This window comes from Trichechus manatus, unplaced genomic scaffold (genome assembly GCF_000243295.1).
Source record: "Trichechus manatus latirostris isolate Lorelei unplaced genomic scaffold, TriManLat1.0 scaffold00016, whole genome shotgun sequence".
Lineage (NCBI taxonomy): Eukaryota > Metazoa > Chordata > Mammalia > Sirenia > Trichechidae > Trichechus > Trichechus manatus.
In genome coordinates, this window is record NW_004443952.1 from 11,451,914 (window position 1) to 11,458,967 (window position 7,054).

The window sequence follows — 7,054 nt, forward strand, 5'->3', positions numbered from 1 at the left end:
GCCCCAGGGCTGTAGCCACTACTGCAAAATTGGTAGAAAACACTGCAGATATAGTTTTGGGAAACTTTTCAGATACGTATGGACCCCATACTGTTTCTGCTTTACTTAAGTCTGCTTTAACTCAACATTTATCTGCCAGCAGGTCCTTCTGGCAGCCTCAGATATTAGACTACATACCCACTTCCATTGAGTCGATTCCAACTCAGTGGGTACTTTAAACCCAGCCACACTTCTCCCTGTAGCTGATTAAGATGATTGCCCTTCCCATGATGGTCTAGACCTAACTGAGCAGCTTTTGATTCCCCATAGTGATTTAAAGGAAACTCCTTTGACAAATCCTGATGTGACTTTACTTGTAGATGGATCTTACCTGAAACCAACTCTTGACTCTCATTACCAGACAGTTTATGTGGTTACATCTTCTACTGAAGTCCTTGAAAGTCAGGTTCTCCCCAAAGCTATTTAAGCTCAACAAGCGGAACTTATAGCTCTCACTAGAGCCTGTAAACTTGCTAAAGGAAGGTCCATGAATATTTTAATGGGTTCAAAATATGTCTTTGGAGTTGTTCATGATTTTAGATTATTACAGAAACAAAGAGGATTTTTAACCTCTTCTGGTAACACTATTAAAAATGGGGCTTTGGTAGCAGATCTTTTAGATGGCCTGAAGCTGTAATTAAAATACAAGCCCACCAACCAAAGGGAGTTCCCCAAACTGAAGAAACTAGAGGAAATAATCTTGCTGATGCAGCTGCTAAACAGGCTGCTTCCCAAATGATTGTTGTCCCTGTTGTAAAAACAGGGTTTACAGAAAGATCTCCAGAAGAATTTATAGATAGGTATTCTCATGAAATGACTATTATTTTTGCACCCACCAAAGAAAAGCTCTTGAAACATCAGCAACTGGCTCAATCAGATAAAATCAAAACATGGGGAAAGTCAGGCTGTTACCAAGACCCTGATACTAAATTATGGTTAGGGCCTGTCACAGACCGAATCGTGTCCCAAAAGTGTCTGTCAACTTGGCTAGGTCATGATTCCCAATATCGTGTGATGGTCTACCATTTTGTCATTTGATGTGATTTCCCTGTGTGTTGTAAATTCTATCACTATGATGTAATAAGATGGATTAGTGGCAGTTATATAGATGAGATCTACAAGATTAGATAGTGTCTTAAGCCAATCTCTTTTGAGATATAAAAGAGAGAAGTGAGCAGAGAGATAAGGGAACCTCATACCACCAAGAAATCAGTGCCAGGAGCACAGCATGTCCTTCGGACCTGAGGTTCCTGCAAAGAGAAGCTCCTAGACCAAGGGAAGACTGATGACATGGACCTTCCTCCAGAGCCAACAGAGAAAGCCTTCCCCTGGAGCTGATGCCCTGAATTTGGACTTGTAGCCTACTAGACTATGAGAGAATAAATTTCTCTTTGTTAAAGCCATCCACTTGTGGTATTTCTGTTATAGCAACACTAGTTGACTAAGATAGAATTTGGTACCAAGAATGGGGTGCTGCTCCAACAGATACCTAAAATGTGGAAGCAGTTTTGAAATTGTGAATGGATAGAGGACTGGAAGCAGCAGATGACTGGCAGTGGTAGAGGACCAGCAGCAACAGAGGACTGGAAGCAGCAGACAACAGGTAGCAGCAGAACCAGGAGACCAGCGCCAGACAGTGCTGGGGCCAACACATGGAGCAAGAGAGCTGAGTGCCTGTGTGCAGGAGGCTTCCTGGCGGAGTGGGGTGCCTCTGGGTGCTTATCGATGGAGCTAGGCTTGCCACCCATGGAGCAAGAGAGCTGACTGTCTTCCAGCCAAACTTTACTGGTGGAGTGGGGTGCCTCCAGGCATTTATTGGTGGAGCTACAGAGCTTTGGAACACCTGCCCCAGCAGGGCAGATGCGGGCGTGAGGCCTGAGGAGCCGAGAGGCCAAGAAACCAGGAAGCAGAAGCTGAAGAGACAAGGAACACAGGAAGCCGAGCTGCCTCAGTCTCAAAAGGTATGGCCAGAACCTCTGGTATTTCAAAGAGCGGAGCCACGGCCTCTGGTGTTCCTAAGGGTGGAGTCGCCACTCAGACTAGCAGAATGGTTTTCTATGGAAAACTCTAAATAGACAATAGATAAGTGGTAACTTTGGTGAAGGGTAAGACAGTTCACAATACTGGGGAAACCAGAACAACTTGTACAAGGCAAGGTCATAGAAGCTCCATAAACACATCCAAACTCCCTGAGGGACCAAATTGCTAGGCTGAGGGCTGTGAGGACCATGGTCTCGGGGAATATCTAGTTCAACTGGCATAACACAGTTTATAAAGAAAATGTTCTACATTCTACCTTGGTGAGTAGTGTCTGGGGTCTTAAAAGCCTGTGAGTGGCCATCTGAGATACTCCACTGTTCTCACCCCTTTGGGAGCAAGTGATAATGAAGAAAACTAAAGATACAAGGGAAAGATTAGTCCAAAGGACTAATGGACCACATCTACCATGGCTTCTACCAGACTGAGTCCAGTAGAACTAGATGGTGCCCAGCTACCACCACTGACTGCTCTGACAGGGATCACAATAGAGTGTCCCTGACAGAGCTGGAGAAAAATGTAGAACAAAATTCTAACTCACAAAAAAAAGACCAGACTTACTGGCCTGACAGAGACTGGAGAAAACCCGAGAGTATGGCCCTCAGGCACCCTTTTAGCTCAGTAATGAAGTCACTCCTGAGGTTCATCCTTCAGCCACTGCGTATTTTATAGTAAAAAAGCTCCTCTAAAACCTAACACCTACATGGGAGCACTGAAAATTCTTTGCAGTGATCAGGGAACTCATTTTATTGGACAATTCAAGAATTATGCTGCATTTTCCCCATATACCAGAGACTGCATTGCCCTCATCATCCTCAATTCTCTGGACTTGTAGAAAGAAGTAATATTATAATAAAAACCCAACTTGCCAAGCTTTCTGAATTCTGAGGTTTGTCTTGAACTAAAATTCTCCCTTTAGTTCTTTTAAATTTAAGAAACACTCATTTTGGACCTCATAAACTCACTCCTTATGAAATAGTTACTGGAAGGCCTAAGGTCCTTCCTTACATTGCTTGTACTGACCCTAACTTAGTGCAACCTGAATTACTGAAATACTGTCAATCTCTAATGCAATACTGTAAGGACATATTTCACAAATAAAAGAACTCTTTGAGGAACAAAAACATGGCTCTCCTCCTCTACTTAATATTACCCCAGAAGATTATGTTTACTGGAAAAGGCATCAATTAAAAGATTCTTAAGAACCTCGCTGGAAGGGACTTTATCTAGTTCTTTTAACTAACCCTTGTGCAGTGAAATTAGAAGGAATTAACCCTTGGATTCATTTACCACAGCCAAGGAAAGCTAAAGCACCTATCTGGACTTGCCAGCCAACCAGAGATTTGAGACTCAGACAACTTCAAAAGTGAATAGCTGGTCCCAAGACCACAGAAAAAGATTATATGCAGGCTGTTGAAACTTTTGGACTCTGTTTCTTTACTGCTGGTATTTGAATAGCTTTGACTGTTTTTGCACACTTATGGAATTATTTCTTAGTAGTTTAGTAATCACCAAATACCTTTACCCTAGTTAATATCTTTAACCTAGTAAGTTGAACCTTTATCGAAATTGTTGCTCATTGTTTAATACTTATAGCCTTTGAAATAAGTTTTATTTTCTCAACTTAGATTAACTAACCTTTTCTCCATTATGAAATTTTTAATAAGCATTCTCTTTCTGTTTATATGGCCATCACTGATGCTTGGAATAAAAATGTTTTTATCAAATTAACTCAATCAGCAGCTAGCACCAGTAATATGACTGAATGCTGTATATGTCATTCTTCCCCTCAGTCTACCCAAGAACATATTGATCCTCTCACTGTACCAGTCTTAGATTATAGATTCACACTTAATTTTACTATTCATTTTGAAAAACCATTTAAATGGGCCATTTGCATCAGATTACCTACTTATCCATCAGCTCCCTGTTTCAGGCTTGCTCATGCCTGGGTAAGATGTTCTATTCCTCCCACATGATACAATCTTTTTATTGGTACTGCTCAGTATTATTCTGCAGTAGTAGATAACTGTCTTAAAAATAATCAAAATCTCCCAGTTTGTGCCTGACTCCAGGATCACCTAGAATTTGGAGAATTATACATTTTGATGATTCACTAACCGCAGACTGGCTTGAAAGAGCGAATCAGTTCATTTCCTAATATTCAAACTGGCGCAGGTATGTTATGTGTCCCATCTGTATATGTCTTTTTATGTGGAGGATCAGCATATTTGAGAAAAAAGTCCAGTGATTCACCCTATACTTGGGCCTTGTCATGCTTAGATGGTTGGAATATGTGGGGCCAATGCACCTTAGGTACTCTGGGAGTTTCCACGAGTATCCATTCAAATACAGCTTACAACGGAACAGTGACTTGAAATTAATATCCATACAGAAGAGAGAACTTGTCCTGTCAGATAATCCCATCACTGATAGACCTGGATGGGGCTGGTCACTTCTTTGAGCATTTATTCCCACTTTTGGCATATTACAATTAGAAAAATCTACTCGTAATCTATCTGCCACTATGGATCAAATTGCTGATAGTGTTGCTGATGGAATGACAACTCAACAAAAAGCCTTAGAATCTCTTGCTAAAATTGTTTTAGATAATAGAATAGCTCTTAGTTTTCTCCTAGCTCAGCAAGGAGGAGTTTGTGCCATTGTTAATACCTCCTGCTGTTCATGGATAAATACCTCTGGAGAAGTAGAACCAGTTATCTCTAAAATACACCAAAAGGCCTCCTGGTTATACATCATTCCCCCAATGACTGTACCTTCCTTCTTTGATATTTTTAGCTGGTTACCCCAAAGTATTGGATCTGGGATACGCTCCTTCCTACTAGCTTCCCTACTCCTTTTAATCATTGTAATTGTTATTATAAGGCTTTTTAAGAGTATTATGCACCGTGTTTCTCATTGCCACAGCCAACCCTCAAGACATCTAGCCTTGTGACAAGTTATGTATTTGAAAGAAACTAATTTTTCAAAGGAGAATGAATTTTAGCTCTGGGATCAGAACTTTTTGGAAATGCCAAGTTGTTCCTTTAATGTGTCCTTGTCTGCAACATTTGCCCCAACCAGAGCCAACTCACCCTGAAGATGAGGCCCAAAGCTATGACAAGGTGACACTGGATGGTGCCTGGCCACCTGTACTAACAGAGCTGGCATCTGGGGACTTAAAAGCTCAAATACAGCAGTAACCCCCAAGATGCTAAGTCCTTGCAGAAGATGGCTAACTCCTTTATGGGTGACCTGTGCCCCCTTGTGGAGGCTTGATCAAAAGGGGGAGATGTATGTGGACCCCCAAACCTGAGGTGACTGGCATGAGTGAAATGGCTGCCCAGATTTAAATTAAACTCCATTTTGAATTAAACTGCAGCTTGGCCCAAAGTCTCTGCTCCTGCTGTCCTGGAAAGACAATTCAACTTCTTTTGAAAGTTTAACTGCTTGTAACACAGAAGGCACAATGGTCAAGACTTCAGCTTGTACAAGGAATTGTTTATTAAAAGATGTTTGTCAAAAATGTTTATGCAGCTTGACTCAAGAAGAATGCCTTGGTCAACATGTTCCTAGAGGTTAGAAAATAGAATTAATAATGTTAAGAAAGTTTGTAGTTTAACAATCCACTTGTAACTTTTTGCCATGTGCCCTCTTCCTGCCTGCGAGCACGCAGTCCTTTGTTTGCTCTACTTGATAAAAATCTCACTGTCCTCCCTGCAATTTGGAACACTATTGTACCCTGCCTGGGTGCTATGGTGTGTCCTGATTCGTGAATCTTTTCTTTTCCCAATAAAACTCTTTGCTTTCACTCCTAACAGAGTGTAAGACTGGTGCATCACTATGACAGGGTCATACATACACACGAAGAAACACCAAGTACTACCAGAAGCTGAAAGAATCAGGAAGGATCTTCCCTAGAGCTAAGAGAGAAAGAGCACAGCCCTGATGATGTCTTGAATTCAGACTTGTAGCCACCAGAACTGTGAGACAATACATTTCTGTTTCTTAAGTTGAAGTATTTGGTTATGGCATCTCTAGGAAACTAAGACACCTGTTTACACATCTTTTCCCTCTACTAAAGTGTAGATTTCTGGAGGTCAAGTATCTTGGCTGATGCATCTCTAAAGCAAAGAGCATTGCATGATGAGCACGTGTAAAAGATGCTTGTTAAGTGTCTCTGAATGAATGAACTATCTTTTTTGCTCTCCTCTGTGTTTCTATTTGTCTGTATCCCTCATTAAAATACATTATAAATTTGCACTCATGATTTTAGTGGCAGCGAAATATATTACAAGTAGTTCTCGACTTACGACGGGGTACTGTTTCCATGACTCCGTTGTAAGTCAGTTCTGACGTAAGCAGAATAACTTGTTTTTGTTTTTGTTTCTTAGCTTTCATTATTACTGCCTTTTATTATCAGTATCTTTATAAATCCTGCAGTGTTTTGAGCAGTAAATCATAAAATTGAACATCTGCAAGTGAACATCTGAGAATAACAACATCAGCAAATTATGCACTGCAACATATTACTAATGATAAGATTACAACAGCAAAAAAGGATGGCTGTAGGTGCAGTTCATCATAACTTGAATACATTGTAAGTCAGGGACTACCTGAAAACACATTAGCCATCAATGTATAAAAGTAGAGTGTCTTTCTGTTGAAGACATTAGACCTTATGGAACAGATCGCTGTTGCTATGCATATGAGAGAAGAGTTTAAAACACTAATTTTGAGAAAGGATCATGGAAAGCTCATTCTGAGGAGAAAGGCTAGGGAAAGTGGACTTTCCAAGGAAAAGCATAATGAGCTGATGTTGTTGTTGTTAGGTGCCATCGAGTTGGTTCTGACTCATAGCGACCCTACCTACAACAGAATGAAACACTGCCCAGTCCTATGCCATCCTCACAATCGTTGTTATGCTTGAGCCCATTGTTGCAGCCACTGTGTCAATCCATCTCGTTGAGGGTCTTCC

At 41.0% G+C, this 7,054-nt stretch overlaps 1 protein-coding gene across 1 annotated transcript in view; it reads right to left on the reverse strand.

Moving 5' to 3' along the window:
• Window positions 1-7,054, reverse strand: part of LOC101346811 (paralemmin-2) — a 191,091-nt gene that overhangs the window by 96,784 nt on the left and 87,253 nt on the right. The window lies entirely within an intron of this gene.